The sequence below is a fragment of the Triturus cristatus genome, chromosome 4_1 (genome assembly GCF_964204655.1).
Source record: "Triturus cristatus chromosome 4_1, aTriCri1.1, whole genome shotgun sequence".
Lineage (NCBI taxonomy): Eukaryota > Metazoa > Chordata > Amphibia > Caudata > Salamandridae > Triturus > Triturus cristatus.
This window is the reverse complement of record NC_140585.1, coordinates 63,691,743-63,710,411: the sequence shown is the minus strand read 5'-3', so window position 1 is coordinate 63,710,411 and position 18,669 is coordinate 63,691,743. Positions and strand designations below refer to the sequence as shown.

The 18,669-nt window shown below is 42.8% G+C and overlaps 1 protein-coding gene across 1 annotated transcript in view; it reads left to right on the top strand.

Moving 5' to 3' along the window:
* Positions 1–18,669, top strand: part of LOC146839530 (glycerol kinase-like) — a 33,919-nt gene that overhangs the window by 834 nt on the left and 14,416 nt on the right. The window lies entirely within an intron of this gene.

The following is an 18,669-nucleotide window of genomic DNA, read 5'->3' as shown; positions in this document are numbered from 1 at the left end:
AGGGGTGACTTGTTATGCAAAACGTAATACTACTTTGCAGCTCTGGAATTACTTCAATAGGGTCTAGATATTTTGGTTGCACATTCGGACTGTGAATTTGTAGCTTCTGAAAGCAAACCTGCCCAATAAAAATAGTAATGTTTTTATCGTTCCGTACAGAATAGTTTTAGCCGAAACTCTATAAAAAATGTCCTCTGGGAATAGTTTATATTCACACCTTATATAGGAAATACTTTATACCTTCCAGTCTATTCTCATGCACTCAGCGTACAGTTAGAGGTCACTGCTAAACCCAGTGTTTGCAATCTATTGGCACAAAAACCTACAGTTTATAAATTTGTGATTACAGTTTATTAGAAAAATTAATACAAAGTTAAAAACATTTTATCCAAAAATCACCCAAGAAAAAATCATTACATCAGTGCAATTACGACAAAATTAATCTCATTAAACAACAACATTAAAAACACAACACAAGAGTTAAAACAGACAATAATCTTTGTCATAAATCGCCATAACCCATAACATTAATTGTACAAATGAACCCTGGCGTCTTGTAGTCAACATCTAGGGTAACATTCGTTTGAATAGATTTATGGCAAAGAAAAGGCGTCATCGCGTTTCGAAGCATGGGCAAGGGACTATTCGGTCAGTGCTATAATTGAAGAAATCACCAATAAAACTTTGTTCACTACCATTTAGGCATGTAAGATGTTCAGACTCCAAATGTGTAGGTGTCATATTTGAGTTTTATCAGTCTGCATTTAGGGTCCTCCTTATGGTTAAAAGCACACACAATATATATTTTTTCTGATATACCATCTTTCACCTTGATAGATCTTCGTAATAAGATAGTGGTTTGTTGGTTGATCAGAAACCAGTTTCTGTGAGTGCAATAGCATGAAGGTCGCATGATTGAAGTTTCGGAAGTTATATTGGAGGAGATTCTAGGCCTACAGTTTCGGAGGGCAGATTTTATGTGGCATGTAGGAGATGGGTAACTGGGTCATTCCTCTGAGTTTGCCTAGGCAGATTGATCTTTGATTGTGTTTGGGGTGTCCATCTCTGGAGATTGCCATAATAAGCTGCGCATTGGCAATCTGTAATGTAAGTATTAGGTACTGTGGGGTGCATTTGAAATAACTGCATGAATGCTTGCTCTGAAGCTTTTGGCTTTGTGTGTAAGTTGGGCCTTTCAGAAATAGGTCTGTCAAGTTGCTAGGGGGTGGTGGGGTGAGGGTAGGGAGTTAGGAGAGCAGTCTCTGTTAGGAACGAATTTGGGGGAATTCAGTTTGATGCCAAGCAGTATATTTTGGGGTGTTGATAGGAGATTTGGGGATCGGGTTCTTAATAAGTGGCTGAAATGAAGTACGGTGCAAAGTACAAGGCCTCTCCTATAATCATGTCTGTAGTTGGTAAAGTGCTTCTGTGGAAAGTCATTTTGTGTGCAGTCTGGTGTAACCGAACCAGACACAAAGCTTGAACGATAAAGGGAGGAGACTGTGTTGAGTGGCGGAGATGGCTGTCAGGTAGGACAATGGGTTTGGTCCTTGGTGGTATTTTGGCCTGTGTTAGTGTAGAAGTAGCTTCATTCCAATATTGTCCTGGCTACCTTGATGCATGCTGGGATAAGCTGTTTGATTTTATTCCAGAAGGGAACATGGGTTGGGGAGATAGGCGAGTAGAAGAAGATGAGCCATAGTCCATATAGGTCGCAGACATGGTGTTGGTGTTAACACCATTGGGCATGGTTGAAGTTGTTTGGTTCTTCTCGTATCGATCAATGTGGTGAAATTTATAGAGCTTGAGATCCAAGGATTGGATCATGCCTATCCCATTTTCAGAGAGGGTTATAGTTTTCTTAACATTTCCGGTTGTAATAGCCTGACAGTATGCCTCCCCCCTCCGCACACACAAGAGGATTGTTGTGGCCTTTAAGAGTAGGGACCCACTTTTAAGTAGGCCGAAAGTAGTGAGATATTCAATGTTTATGGTGCAACAAACTCTAATTAATAGCATGCAATCACAAATAGAAGTTGATAGATAAGCTAGCTTCATGGCGTCGATAACTGTGTTGGTTGCCTGCGGACTACATGGACCTGATGTTAAGTGTTTGGACCAACAAATGATAGTAGTTTGTGGTGGACATAGATTATAGCTAAAAGAAGTCCGGCATGGACTCATGCGTAACTCCAGACTGGTTGAAACAGTCATTACCCTGATGCTTGAAACTGTTTTTTGTCATTCAATTCTGGTTGACACGTTTATATGGTCGTGAGAAGTTTTAAGGGGTCTTGTGTTGTGCCATCCTATTGAAGGCTGTTTGTGTCGCCGAACCGCACGTAGATTTGATGCAAAAGCCACATCAAAAAAGGAAAATAAGAAAGTCGGTCCAAAATTGGAGAAATTATTTTATACCCTAACCATGAATACACAAAAAGAAAGCAGATAAGGAATGTATAAAAATTGATATGACCATTTAAGACCTTTTTTTTGTAATTTATCAGTAGTCGTGGATGGGATGTAAAAGTCATAGGAGAGAATGTAAAGACCTTTTTTTTTGTAATTTATCAGTAGTAGTGGATGGGATGTAAAAGTCATAACAGGAGAGAATGTATACAATCATAGATACATTGATGCAAAAGTAATAACAAAGACGATAGAATGTTTGAAATAGGAGAAATATTTGATTTCCCTATTAGTGGATAAATGAAAAGAAAGTAGACAAGGAGTAGACAAACTGTCGAAATTAATGTGAGTTTTCAAGACCGAACTGGAAGTGTTGATTTGGTTGCACATGGAGTAAATGAAGTATGAGTGGCGAGGCCATGTATGAATGAATAGGGAGGTTATGTTTTAATCAAAATGAATGTCACTTCTCAAATTAGACCTATACTAAGTGTTTGTGGGACAACAAGTTGTTAGTTGTATATTTTCTTTAAAATTGTTAAAAATAAAGCAATTAACAGACAGGTTTTTTTTTTAAAATTTCAAATAATTGATAAAAAAGGAAACATGACAAAATATATTTTATATTCAATATTCTTGTTGGCCACATAAATATGGCAATGGGTCTATGAGATATTTGTGAAGTATTTATGACATGGTTGCCAGGGGATTCATCTCTAGAAATAGTTTGCTCTGTTCTAGGAACCAAAGTCCGAGAGCAGGATGTCCTTTTTTGATTTATACGGTGCAAGGTATAATCCCTCTCCTATAATCATGTCTGTAGGTGGTGGTCCTTCTGTGGAAAGTCATTTTGTGTGCAGTGTGGTGTAACTGAACAAGATAGGGAGCTTGAATGTGGGAGAGGCAACAATAAATAAAAAGCTGAATCAAATGCTACAGTAAACGGGTGTGGGAAGGTAAGGAAAGGCTTTAAGCAGAAAGATGGTCCGAAATAAAACTCTGGGCCCATACTCGGGACTTTAAAAAGTGTTGGTGTCTAGTGGTTTCAGTAGGAGAAGGTGACGACAAAAGTATGAAAAGTAATAATATTCAGACTGAAGATTGAGATGAGCCTATCAATATATCAATGTAATAAAAGATAATTGTGAGTTTATGTCTCAATCACTAGTAGCCACAGCCTCACACTAGAATTAACAAGCAGTGGCATAGCCAATAGGTCTCGCCTTTGGGACCTAATAAACATTTAATTATGCAGCACAATATCCTTGGTGCAGCATCAACTGCTGCATGGCTAAACACTTATAAAATCCCAAAGGTGAGACCTATTGGCTAAGTGTTTAGCCATGCAGCAGTTGATGCTGCACCAAGGATATTGTGCTGCATAATTAAATGCTTATAACAGGGGTGTGGTATTTAGTAAAATATCTACTTGTCCATGGGACAGGTAGCTTCATAAATCTACATGTCCTGTACAAAATCCACTTGTCCCTTTGGTGCCTTGATGTGCACCGTCAAATAATGGCAGCACTCATTATAGAAGAGCTCGGATAATAGCCTCTCTGGTTATGTCAGGCTCATAGTATAGAAGGATTTAAAAACTAGTGATTTCCGTATTTTGCCTCTTTTCTGCAGACCTACACATTTATCCCTTCATTCACCCACTGATATCTAACATTTCACCTTTACATTAGCTTCCATTCATTCTTTAATCAGCCTTTCACCATTCTGCTTGTCAATCCATCCATCCGCCCATCCATATCCAAATCTACCCATCCATCCCCAAACATAGCCATCCATCCATCTTTTCGCTCACCCATTCTTCCTCTCATCCATCAATTTACCCTTTCACTCATCCATCCTTCCACTCATCCATCAATTTACCCTTTTACTCATCCATCTTTTCGCTTACTGATCCATCCACCCTGCAACCCATCTATCTTTTCACCCTTTCCTTCATCAACACATCCATCGTCCATCCAATATCCCTGTCACTCACCCACCCTTTCACTCGCATCCATCCTTTCACTCACTCATCCTTACACGTTAATTATGGGCTTTTGTCTGCCGAGCTCCAGACAGAAGAGGCTCATCAAGAGCTCCACCCCGCTGTAGCTGCTAAAGCGAGTGGTTCACAACACCCCTGGCCAAACCTATCCTTCCAGCTCCAAATCTATCATTCAAACTTATCCATCCCTCCTTCCACTCATCCATCCATCCGTTCGCGCATCCATTCATCCACTTTCACCCCCTCATCCACCTTTTTACTCATATCCATCCACTCTTTCACTCATCCCTCCATCCAGCCATCCTGTGCTCTTCCATCTTTCACTCCTCCATCCCACTCAAATCCATCCACCCTTTCACTCATACCACCATTCATCCTTTTGCTCTTCCGTCTTTCACCCCATCCATCCTCCTTTTCACTCAAATCCATCCACTCTTTCACTCATCCCTCCATTCATCCATCCTTTTGCTCTTCCGTCTTTCACTCAAATCCATTCACCCTTTCGCTCAAATCCATTCACCCTTTCACTCAAATCCATCCATCCATCATTTGACTCATCCATCCATCCACCATTTGACTCATCCTTCCACCCATCAATCTTCACATCCTTCCACCCATCAATCTTCACATCCTGCCACCCAGCCTGCCACCCAGCCTTCCACCTAGCCATCCACCTAGCCATCCACCTAGCCATCCACCTAGCCATCCACCCAGCCATCCACCCAGCCATCCACCCAGCCACCCATCCATCCTTCCACCCATCCATCCTTCCACCCATCCATCCATCCATCCATCCTTCCACCCAGCCATCCATCCTTCCAACCAGCCATCCATCCTTCCACCCAGCCATCCATCCATCCATCCTTCCCCCCAGCCATCCATCCATCCTTCCCCCCAGCCATCCATCCATCCTTCCACCCATCCATCCATCCTTCCACCCAGCTAGCCATCCACCCACCCATCCATCCTTCCACCCAGCCATCCACCCACCCACCCATTCCATCAGCCATTCATTCACTCTCTCTCATCCATTAATCCATCATTTCATTCAACCATCCATCCTTTCACCCATCCATCCACTTTCACCCCATCCATTCACCCTTTCACTCATCCATCCACACACATCTATCCACTTTCACCACATCCATCCATTCACCCTTGCACTCATCCATCCATCCATTCTTTCACTCATCCATCCATCCTTTCACGCATCCAGCCTTATATCCACCCATGTATATATCCATCAACCCTTTCAAGTAAATTATGAACCTTTGTCTGGAAGTGCAGAAAGAAGAGGCCCATCAAGAACTCCACAGCTGCTGTTAGCTACAGTGGCGTGTTCAGATGCCCCTGGTGCAAGCACAAAGTGAGAGAGGCACAGTGCAAGGAGAGAAATTAGGGTGCGCCTGAGGATTGCATGAATTCCTCATGTGTAAACTAATGAACTTTAATGTAAGCCCTGGATGATGTAAGATATGAGAGGCCAAGGGGAGCGGGGTTAGCAAGTACAGGCACTGGGTGAAACATAAGGTGCACAGGAAAGGCAAAGTGCAAAGGAGGGTTATGCAGGGGCTGCAAGAGAAGAGAAAGCATGGGCTTTACTGTAGGCCCCCGGAGACGAGGGCAGGAGGGATCTTGGGGCCGATTTGAGGCTGAAGGGTGAAGCATAGAATAAAAGGCACGGGGTCACATGGTTAAAGTCAGAGCATGAGCCAAGAGGCCCAGCCTCTTACATTTCAGTGATGTGAGCGTTCTGGAGCTGCATCTTATGCTCGAAGAAAAGGAAAGGGCCAGAGGAGGGCCTGGAAGCCTTGGGGAGAAAGCAAAATGACTCTTACCTGACAGTGCTGTGGATGTTTTATATGGAGCTGCAACTTTGAGCTCAGCTCACTCATGTTGTTGTTCTGCTCTGGTGAAATTAAAGTGCAGGCCCCAGCTTTTGAATTGACCCTTTCACTGCCAATAAACTGCTCAGAGCTCCTTATTAACTGGCTGTGACCAAGAGGGTTAAACAGCTGTGTATCAGATTACCGTACACCTGTCTACTTGTCCTTTGGACAAGTTAGAAATGAAAACCTCTTGCCCTTGTAAGAAATCTAGATGTCTCAGGCGTCGGGAGATAGGAATTCCCCACCCCTGTTATAAGGTCCCAAAGGCGAGACCTATTGGCTAACTGTTGTTAAGCTGTTCTCTAAATAAAACAAACAGCACCACCATGTGGCAAACAGTTATGAGTGCCGGTGTTAGCAATTAACTGCCAGTGCTGAGCACCGGAAACCACTGGCTCAAATTAAGTATACTGGTGTGGGTTCTACTTCTTACTGCTGAAAATTGAAGGAAAAAAACTAACCGCACACATTTTTCTGAGGAGGGACATTCTGTGAGGCTCTGAGGAGTGTCCTGGTGTAGAGCTGAAAGGGGTACGTTGGAATGACCATCATCAAGTCTCAGGAGCTGTCAATGGCTTGTAGGGCGCATGGCTGTTTCACAGGAGTATGGTTAGAGCGGGAGGCACATATACGTTTGTGTAGTTATTGGGCCTAGAGGTCTGTGGTAAGCCTTGCATTGGTCCTGTCCAAGATCCGAGTAGGCATACAGGCCTGATGTATCAATCTGTGGGAGAAGGGCCGTATCCTCTAAATGCCCAGATTGTGAAAAGCCGGGATAGTTTTTGGATGGCCTGACGACCAAAGAAAGTGCACAGCATTTGATGCACTTGTCCATCAGGGCCCAGTGTGGGCTTCCCAAGGCAGGAGTGGCATGCCATCAAATCCCAGCTGAAGATGGGGGGTTTGGCCTGAGGAGAAGAAGGGTACCCAACCAAAGACCAAAATGGTGGCCACCAAAGGGTGAAGAGTGATATGGTGGCCACCTGTGGCTGAAAAGTGGTATGGTGCCCACCGAAGTGTATTATGCTGGCCACCTGCAGCTGAAGAGTGAAGTGGTGGCCGCCTACAGCTTTAGAGTGATGTGGACACCTGTGGCTGAAGAGTGATTTAGTGACCACCTGTGGCTAAAGATGGAAATGGTGTCCATCAAAGAGTGATATGGGGTCCCTCCGTGGCTAAAGTGATATGGTAGCCACCTGTGGCTGAAGAGTGAGATGGTGGCCCCCTTTGGCTGTAGAGCGAAATAGTAGCCACCTGTGGCTGGAGAGTGAGATTGTGGCTTTCCGTGGCTGAAATGATAGCCACCAGCGGTAGTGGTATCTGTGGCTGAATATGGTGGCCACCTGTGGCTGGAGAGTGATATTGAACAGCAACAGTAGCCTCTCTAGACTCCGACTTGAGCCACAGGGGCGAGCGGATGAATCAACATGGCTGAGAGCCCATCTCTAGAAGAGATTTAGTTCAGACCACGGTGTGATGTGTGATCGTCTTCAGGTGGGGGCAGCAGTGAATGACAGTGGACCGACCACAGCGTGAGAGCCACACTAGGACACCCCTCACTCATGCCCTGCCCAGGGAGATCGAGTGAGTCCTGGAGATCATCTGCACACTGTTTCCACAGTGGACTTTATTTGACAACCTACAGCATTCTGGGAGCTGTAGTCCGTTTTTTTGTTGCTGTCATTGAACAAACACGTCCTTGTATAGATGCTTGTGGCAGACAAGTCCTGGTCTGGATTCACAGTATTCTAGAAACGTAGTGAGACGCCAGCCCTAATCCCAGGGGTTGCAGTATGGGATGAACCCCTCTTCTAACCCACAGCGCGAGCTTACAGTGTTCTACTATAAACTGCTTTTTGTTTCGTATTAGCAACACACTTCAGCACCTTGACATGTGTAGGTATCGGCACCTGTCTGCCTCTCTCCCCGAAACTTTCTTCGCATCATCCGAGATCTCGAGCTCCGGGTCTGTGAGACAGTGTTTCCACTCCAGCGTTCATTAAAAAAAGTTGCATTCTGGGAACTATAGTTTTGATGTTCATCCATTGAACAAAGTCGCCGAAAACGACTGAACACAAAGATGTATCAGTCCTGCCAGTACCACAATGCAAGTCAGCAAGAGCAACTCCTATGTAACAGTGAACGTTACTGCATTATATGGACACGTGTCTTTTTAATCCGTATACCAGCCCCCACCAAGATCGCTAATGCTCGCAACGGGCGCGAACTCCCGTAAATTTACCAACTCCATAAAGCGAGGAATCAAGTTAGTTCGAATAAAAAGCTCACAATCGCACTTTGCCTAGTACTTTGCATCACCACCAGTGAGTTTTAGACACAACCTCTGATCCCATAGCGCCTGGTTACCACCGAGGGCCTCTAGCACTTTTTAAAACACCAACACATAAACAGGCTGTACCTCACACCGTGCATCCGCAGCTGGACCGGAAGTCGCTGCTCCGAGCCTCATCTGAAACTATTGAACTCTGATGGCGGAGAGAGGCTCACATGAAAGTCATCTACAAACTAATTACTTTAAAATCTTGTTTCCATTACAATGGACCAGTTCCTCCGCGTTCTGAAAAGAGATGAATTCTTACGAGACTTCAGAAGCGATAACAAGCGCGCGCGCCTCGCGCTGAAAGTAAAAAAAAAAAAAAGTTTTACGAGGAGAGGAAGAGGCAGCAGGGGGAGGGGAGGGAAAAAAGTTTTGTAGTTTTGTGGACTGTGGCAATCACCCCTTTTAAAGAGGAGATGCAGTATAGAGACCTTCTATGAACCAGGGATAGTTTTTAGGTCTCACCTACGCAGCGCTCATGCGCAGCATAGGAGAAGGCCTTTAGCAATCGATTCACTTTTTGAGCTGTTACAATCATTAGACAGTAAGCAAGATATAATACGCACAGCGTAAGCAGTAAGAGGAAATAGTACTGCTATAGCATTGTCTTTTAGCTATGACATATATTCATATATACATACATAAATAACACAGGCTAAAAAGTGAATACTCGTCATATGCTTCTAAATAGTTCTACCCCAATGTACCTAACCTAAGTGTAGGGCGAGGTAAAAGTAGGTGCTGTTTTCTATAGTATGGTATATACTATGTTTGTATGCCAAGAGTCCCTCTAGGTACTAGTCAGCTCCTTTAGAAATTAGAATGAGAGAGGTGAGAATCTCTTTCCGGGTCTCAAACTCCAACACCCCGCGAAGGGAGTCGGAACACTGGAAGCTTGATTCTCTGCGAGCAGGGATGACAGCGTCTGGTCAGTGTGTCAGGCCGGGATATGGTGTCTTCCAAACTTGTTGTGCCGAGCCGTGATTTGCCATGGTAAGGGAAGGTATATTTATACCTGGAAGGTGTTTAGGAATGCTAGCATTGAAGTAAAGTCGGGCAGAGAAAGACGTCCTGGATGAACCCCTAAGGAATAGTAGTTCAAGTATAATAGATGAGTCCTTGGAGAAATCAATAATCCTAGCTAGGGAAAGTCCCAACGGCTTAAGGGTCTGGTTTCTAAGAACTCGTTGTGACGTGGGATGGACGGATGTAGGTGATCATGCCTGTATTTGGATTGCATGGCTAATGCCTAAATAAGGACTGGGATTCTATACCTAAATAAGAGCAATGCGAATTGTGCCTATATAAGGACATGATTCAGGGAAACCTATGTACGGGCATCTAAATCGAAACACAACACCCACTCCATTGACGAAAGATTGACATTGCTAAACATGCTAAACGCATTAAATTGAGAATCACATCTCCACTAAAAATATTTGTTAAAGCATATTTAAAATGAGTGCATATTAAACCTTTAAGCTAAACATGGAATGCAAAAGTGCTGTACATATCAAAACAATGTTTCATTCTAAGCATATGTTTACAGTGGGTGCTAAATGAATGAACATACATAGATGCATATGAAGAAGTGGTTTCGCAATGACAGAAGAAAAAGTTCAAAGCCATTTCATGTCATGGTACATAAATGCGAAGAAAGGTGACCATGTGTCCCTGGAAGTGTATCAAAGAAGTCTGTTCTCTATGAATAGTTCTACTGTAAGTAGAGCTTTTAGCCATAAAAGAAAAGTCAATATTCACAAAAGTTAACGTAGGAAAGTTCCAAATTTTTGTCTTTTGTTTTGGAGAGAAAAACAAAATGATGAAAGCCGAATTCATAGATTATATGGTACACTGTGAGCCAAATCAAAAGTTATTTGAAGATGCTGGAGATAATATGAAATCTTCTAATCCTGTAGACAAAAAGTTGTCTACCGTTGTCGGTGATAGGTCGATTACCTCGTTTAGAAGACTAACTGCACATAGATGTGAAGCATCGTCAGTAGCAGTGTTCATTGCCTATGTTAACTGTATGCCTGTTGATCCATCTCGTACCTCAGCAGTAGCATGTTGCGTCTGTGAGATCTCAATGAATGCCGTCATCAGGATCGGTAGCCTCTGGGGACAACACAGAGCATGGACCGTTATCGGGTCCAGCAGAGTATCGATATCAGTTGGCATGACTGATGGGAGGTTAGACAGATGTCTAGCACGCATTTTTCACCGCAAAGCAGGCAGCATAGAACAGGTAAGATGCAATCTTGCCAGATTGGTCTGAACGACAGAAATCACGTGGTATTTAGTTCTCGTAGACGAGGTAAACCCAATAGTTGAACTATGCGCTCACGACACTTCCTTTCCAGGAGAGCATTCTCCAAGCCGCAGGGAGTGACGCTGGTGGATTGGCTTGCCATAGCGCAGCAGTAGGAATAAAAATAGGATTCCTGCGACGATTGCTAGAATTGGCAGCAAACCACCAAACACCTAGTGCATGAAGTTTGGAATGATTCCGAGGACTGCTTGAAAAGGTGTTAACAGTCCCGAACATACGGTCTTAAATACATGCACAATACCGTTCGTATCAGACATGTTTTAAGATACGTCCCAACATTTCTGTGAAATGTCTAGGGCAAGATGTCCTTAACAGAGCCTGTATCTCAGCCAAAGTCCTTGCGACTTGTAGATCATAGGTTTCTTTGGCCGAGGTCAAAGGCACGGTTTGTTGTAAAAGAATGGCTTTTATTCTGCTTAAAGTATGAATTCGTATAGAAGACATGTTCAGTGAAGGCCATAAAGGCGACTCCCTGACTGTGTCTATTTGGGGGAACAGGACTTGCATACAGCAAGTGACCCTGGAAGTAACCGTTACTAAATATGGGATACCTGACAATACGCCACAACAGCTCTGATCATTCAACATGAGGTAACTCCCATTTGAAAGTTTTCCAAACGTTGGCTTAATCACAGCGGCCTGAGAACCTTGCAGGATAAATTTGCAGTGGAACCGCTACAGGCCCGTGTTAACTAATATCCCGACATATGAGTGAACCGCTTAGTGCATTTTCACAGTGTGTACCGCCAATAAACACTTCACGCCCCCCACTCCAACATGTGTGTGTGTGTGTGTGAGAGTGTGTGTGTGTGAGAGTGTGTGTGTGTGTGTGAGAGTGTGTGTGAGAGTGTGTGTGTGTGTGTTAGTGTGTGTGTTAAATCCCAGGATGTCCTGATGTATTCTTTACCCAACCTTTCATATTTGCCTACTGGCATGTGTTTAAGGCAATACTGAAAATGGAAAGTTGTAACAGGCAGTTATTTTGCCATATATGATCCATTCTGTAGCTGGTTTTTATGCTACCGTAAATGGCACAGTATACTTTGCTCCTCTTTGTGCCAGTTCGATCTGTTTATCAATGAGATTGCAATCATAAAACAGAGAAGACGTGTTGATGAAACGCGAAGGTACATAGCCTGCACTCAAGTTTTGTAGCGTCCAGCCTAATAACACAATAGAACGTAATTGAGACTGGCCTTGTTGCAACTGGACTAAATCTTGTTCCACAATGTCTATAGCAGAGGATACAATGTTGCCCAATGAATATATCTTGGATGATGGAGTCGTTCACCCATTGTCGACCACAGTGAGAGATTTCTCTAAATTAATACGATCAATTTCTCGTATTCTTTCTGCGGCGTCTGCTTTGGTAACCTTCCATATTTCATTATAAGCAGCATAGATGCCGGTATATATGAAACGTTTATGACGTGGTTTTCTTGGACCTAGCAAGAATTTCCTACAGTTTGTATCTTCTTTAAGTAAAGATAAGTGTTGTTTCACATCCTCTAGTGTAGATGTCTGTAGCCAATCAAGGCATAATTTTCCTACACTGTATGTTGTTACTACCCCTGGATGATGTCTTTGAACATAGCGTGGGTCTGGCCTATTGATTGTTAAACCTTGTATCTTGTTCAGGAATCTTTCTTGACAGATGTTTGTGGGACAGAGCAACCATTTTTTCCCATTCAGGATCTGATCTGTTGTTTTGTTAAATAGTATGTACGTCGACCACCCCTTGTGTAGTGCTATTACTTGCAGGTGTTGGTATGGATGGTGTGTTCATGTCTTTGATCTTGGCTACCAAGGCAAGACGTTTGTTGGACAGTGTCGTTCAAAAACATTATCTACTTAGGGATGATGCAGGCTCTAAACAAAGCTTCTATCCCCCGTACTTGCCAATCTTTTGTACCCCAGAGAGATTTTGTGTCAATTGAGTCTTTCCAAAAGTCGAAACCCTGTCTAGACAGTTGGGCAATAAAGGCTGCAGAATAAATCTGTTTCGTATTGGTTAACATATTTTTCGTCCCTGTTTTGTTCACATTTTTAAAGTAAAACGTTTCTAGATTGGATGTATTGTACCCTGAAAAATATGGAAACTTCATTGCAAACGTTTTTGAGCTACCCTTTGGTGGTGTAGGACAATGTTCCCATTTGGTTATACATAAATACATTTCTAGGTGTTGCAGATCTATGCAAGAAATGATGACCATAGTGGTTGTAGCAAAAAAGCTGTTCGTAGTCTGTTGAACCTTTTAAGTATTCATGGTTAGAGAATGCAGCAGACCTTTCTAGATCAGACATCATGTTATTAACATTCTCAAAGTCCCAATCATCAGAATAGGTACTGGAGGTAATAATGTCACTTAATGACATTTTAAAAAGTGTGGAATCTTCAAAAGTTCAGACGGAACGAATATATCATATTCAGTTTTGTCCCAAACTATACCATCTTGTATAGTAACGGCTGTTATGTTCACTGCTGACAAGTCTCTTGCTTCGCGATGGGATGATTTGTGTGGTTTCAAAAGTAAGTTTACATTTGTACTTCCTGTGTCCAAATGAATATATCTTCCATTTATCAGCATGCTCAGAGTCATTACTAAAGCTAGCCAAAGCAGAACGAAAAATAATCCATAGTTCAATCCATGGTGAAATCAGATAAGTCTATTTTATGTGATGAACGAAGTCTTGTGCTTGTTCTTTGAAAGTTATTTTGTCTGGCCTTGTTTCAGGTTCGCTGGGATCCTCAGAAAACATATCAAAGTTAATGAAATAGCCAGAGGCAATTGTGTCAATGGTTGAAATTGCTTCAGGATTCGTTGATATCGCTGGAACCAGTGGATTACTTGCTACGTTGGTGTAGACAGGTGTATCAGGACGAACTGTTATTTGGATTTCAAGAGGAATAAGTTCCATAGCATTGTTGCTTAGTCCTTCATTTCTTACTGTTGGATTCTCAATGGTGATGAGTCTTTCAGTTTGAACTTCTTGGACAGTAGCTAGAGGAGTGCGTCTGCTACTTGGTCAGAGTCCACATGGCCTACTGCTTAGTATCTGCCACATAGTGTGGTTTGATGAGGTCGATGGGCACAAATCTTTTCTCCCTTTTTCCAGCAAGGAGCGGCAGAAGTACTGTTCTTGATCCGTGGATTACTAGGACAGGTACCGGTTGTCTGTAAGAAGGCCCAAATTCCTTCTTGTCTGCGATCTTCTCTCTGACTAGATCCCCAAGCTTTGGGATCCAGACAGGCCTTGCTGGGACGGCTGGATGTTCCCCAGTGGTGGTTGGCTTCAGGAACACGTTGCTTTGTTTAGATCTTAGTTCATTTAAGACCTGTAAAACAGCCAAACGATCTTTGATATCAAATGGTTTATTTTCCACCACTGAGCCTTTACATTCGAGATCAGGAACCCACATTCTTGTCCCAAATAGGACCTCAGATGGAGTGACTCCTCCTAGAGAACTTCTTGGCAAATTGTTTAATAGGCGTTGGACCCCATAAAGATGTTTGACCCACCCATCACCGGAACCTAATATCCTAGCTGTTGTAGACCGCTTTATGTCCCGGTTTTTCCTTTCCACAACAGAATTTCCCTCAGGATGGAATGGAGAGGAGTACCGCAATGCAACGCCCAAACTGGTAATGGCTTCTTTGTAAGCCCGAGAGCTAAACACAGGGCCCTGGTCAGAATATAGCGTGCCTATTGCGTATGTGCCGATAAAGAATCGCAAATCTTTTATAACAGTTTGAGCGTTAGCCGATGGCTGAGGCCACATCCATCGGGACCTTGAGCACGAATCTACTGCGACCATGATGTATTTATAGTTACCATCCCTTTGCAAGGGACCTCAGTGATCCAGGTAAACACAAGCTAATGATTTATCTGAAATTAACAGGGGCGTCTGCGCAGGAAGAGTCACTGTAGAGACTTTCATCTTTTGGCATATTTCACATTCCAAAACTTAGTTCTTGGTCTGTTTCCTAATGCCAGGCCACCAATATGAAATGAAATTAAATGAATTTGTACTTGTATAGCGCACTTATACCCCGAACCGGGGTTTCCTGGTGCTGTACTCATACCGCTGTGGAACCCTTCCTGGCTTTTCCCTGTGAAATGTCCACTCCTGGGCACCCCCAAGGTGAAGCCAGACATCCCAGCGCTGTTGGGGCCGTTGTGGAGATTAAGCAAGCTATTGCCCAGAGTTGCAGCGTGGGACCCATGATTAGAATAGGCACAGAGGCGAGAATTATCAGGTCTGAGGAAATTGAGCCCAAGACCCGCCGAGGCGGGAATTGAACCCTGGTCCCGTGCCAGACCTCTGCATCAGGGTCTGCCGCTCTAACCATTGAGCCACACTTCTCCACATTAATAGTTAAGTATGTGAATTCGCTTTGACCCGAAATTATTTGGATCACTAAATTGTATTTACGCATGTTTGTAAGTGATTTGTTGCTAACATGTCAGCTTGAAGTGAACGCAGGATTTCTGTGTGTTCCTGTGTCCAATCTTTGTTTTTGAAATCAGGTTTGATTAATTTGTAGAGAGGTTTAACCCTTTCTGCGTAATTTAGAATGTAAGTTCTTCCAAAATTTAGGAATCCTAGAATCGACTGTAAATTTTTCAGCGTTTTTGGAGGTTGGAGCAGCGCACACTTTTCTAAAAAGTTAGCTGCCAGGCTTTTGCCTTCACATGAAAGCTTATATCCTAGGAAAAGGACATTGAGATGGGCAATTCTAGATTTTTTTAAAGCCCAGTATAATGGTCTTCACCCTGTTCAAGTGCCTATCCTGGTCATCATCTGTCAGATATCATCCACATATGACAATGCCTCGTCATCATAAATTTGTAGTAACTCTGTTACTCTTGCTGAGAATAACCCCAAGCTGTTCTTGAACCCTTGTGGGAGTCAACAGAAGTGACGCTGGGTCCCCATTATTGAGAAAGCTGTCAAGTACCTCCTTTCAGGTGCTATGTTTTGACAAAAGAAACCATTTGAAATGTCCAATGTAGTTTTATATTTTTTACGCACAATGTTATTGATTAATGCTGTACTGTGTGCATTTTGCACAGCAAAACGTTTAGATCAATTGTTCAGGTGTCTGTAATCCAAAACTAGACGATATGTATTGTCTGGTTTGGAAACGGGAAACAAAGGATTGTTCATTGATGAGGTGCATGTTTCAATCACCCCTTGGTATTCAAGTTGATCTAAGATCTCCCTGACCTGTTTTTTAGCTTCTTGCTTAATTGGGTACTGCATTTGTGCAGAAGGTTGACATTTTAATTGGATTTTATGGTGAGGTGAGTCCTCATCCCATCCTACATGATTTTTGTATAATGCTGGGTCCTGGGCTACTGCCCATTTCCTGGCATAAGTATATTTTAAATTTATAGGAACATGGTTGGAGAAGGCCGGCATAATGATGTCTTTGCCATGTGGGCACTCCCTGACAAATTTTGGTGGCCAGTCTTGTTCTGCTAGAAGTATGTCATAACCCCTTGAAAGTTTTTCCCAAAAGAGTGCTTTCACTTTTCTTGGTATGTCTCCCTCCATCCGGAGTGGTATTTCATATAACTTTTGTGAAGACCGAACCCTGGTGTCTACAGTCTCAACTGTGATGTACTCATTCAAGTCCACTATCTCCAGAAGTTCCTTCAGGTTCTGGCGAGCTATTGGTACTTCTGCTGCACTGTCCAGCATTGTTTTTGCCCATTCTTGAGTTGTGTTCTCAGAGTCCTCGGCAAGTCTTCTCTTCAGTCCTGCTACCTTCTTTTTGGAGAATTGAGGTTTATTTTTTCTGAACGTGTTGATTGTCTTTGGACTTCACGCGTTCTTCTTTGTGATCTGACCGTCCTCTTTTTTCAGATGTCTGTGAAGATGTCTGAAAGGTACGAGAGGAACGTGTATCAGTATCCTGATACCTGTCAGGTTTTTTCAAATTATCCCTATTCCTGAGTTTATACCTCCTTTCAGAGTGCTCCTTTTGAGGAGACCTACCTCTGGATTAAGAACGTTTCTCTTTTTAATGCTGTTTGTTGTTCTCCCACTCCTTTGTAGATGATGTAGGATTGTGTTTAATTCGGTTCTTTTCAGGACCTTCAGACAGTTGTGGTTTAGTTGTGGTTTAACTGGTTTTCCACCTAAACTGTCTCTGCCTAATTCTTCATAGGATTTTTCTATTATTATGGGTAGTTCATGTTCATGTTCTGTTACATCAAATTCCCTTAATTTCTGGGGGATCGCCACTGATGCTGCCTCCCCTTTAATATTAGATAATATTATTGTTGAGACCTGGTCGAAGTTTTTCAGTAATTTCATACACAAGTTCAGAGCAGGCTCTGCCTCGTATTCATTTTGAATTTGTTTCAGGACATCAGGTATTACCGCGATAGATGGAACACCGTGTGTTATAGTATAGATGGCAGCAAAGACTGTGCCCCAAGTGGTGCAGTCTTTCGGATGTGGTGTGATCCCCATTGGTAGACAAATTGTTAAGATTCTGTGTTTCTCAAACGGGCCAGTATTAGGGAATACTGCTTCGATTTGAGTAATGTTTTGAGCTATGCAGAATGGAATTTGTTCACGTTTTGTGGCCATTTTACCCATGACTGCGTGTAAAGTCTGTGGAGTAATTTTTAGTGTATTCCCCTGATAAGGGGTTTGATTTGGAATGGTTATTGGTAGTTGGACTGTTACAGTCCGCATGACAAATTGTACTAACTGTCTGTAGATTTTATTAACTCCTTGAGCTGAGTGAGTAATTCATTGTCTGACATCTCTTCGATATCAGGATGAGGTGTGTAGCCGGCTAAAATCGGCCATGTTGCTCCTGGTCTACCTAGTGCACCGAGCCTAGTTATGTGATTGTAATGTTTTAGGGCGCCTTTAAACCAGAGCTGATGATCCTGGTATGTGAGTGGAATTTCAACATCCTCAAAGGGAATGTATTCCTCAGGTGGTTCATCTTCTTTGAAGAAGTGAAACATGTGTTACTGGATTTGATTCTGGGAATGTAATCCACGAATAGAATACCTCTGTCTGAAAAGATTCATGTGCCTCTATCACAAAAACTGCGCTACCACCTCATGGTGTTAGGCCATGTTTTATACGTTTTAGAGTGATGGCTCTCCTTAAATTTGGTGGGATGTGTATAACACCCACATCGGTTTCATTTAAACCTGTAGTATTCAAAGCTGTTGCGACTTGGTCAGACGCAGCCTCTGTATCAGACATTTGTGTAGTGAAAAATGTATAACGAGTTTCAAGGAAACAAAGATAAGGTGCACAATATTTTGGAACACTGTATCCTTCAACGCTGAACAAACAAAACAGCTGATACATAGGATTCTCCTCCTACTCAGCTATGGCGGATATTATCCCTACCCACTCCAGACGTCTTATGGAGTATTATGAGTAGGAGTCTCTGAGAAAAGCACGACTGAGTTACTCCAGTAACTAGCGTTAAATTAGTGCCTTACCAAACGTTGGGCGCCATGTAGTGTAGTTCCTGTTTCCCTTATAGGTTCTGCGCATTGGAATAATATACACTATAGTTTTTTGCATAGGTCTACGGTCAGTATACTCCTATTGAGTACATTAAACTTAATTACTTGTGTGTGCCAGCTAACTCAGAGGTCACTACAAACTTCTCGAATGAACAAGAAGGGATTAGTTTCTGAAAACCTCATA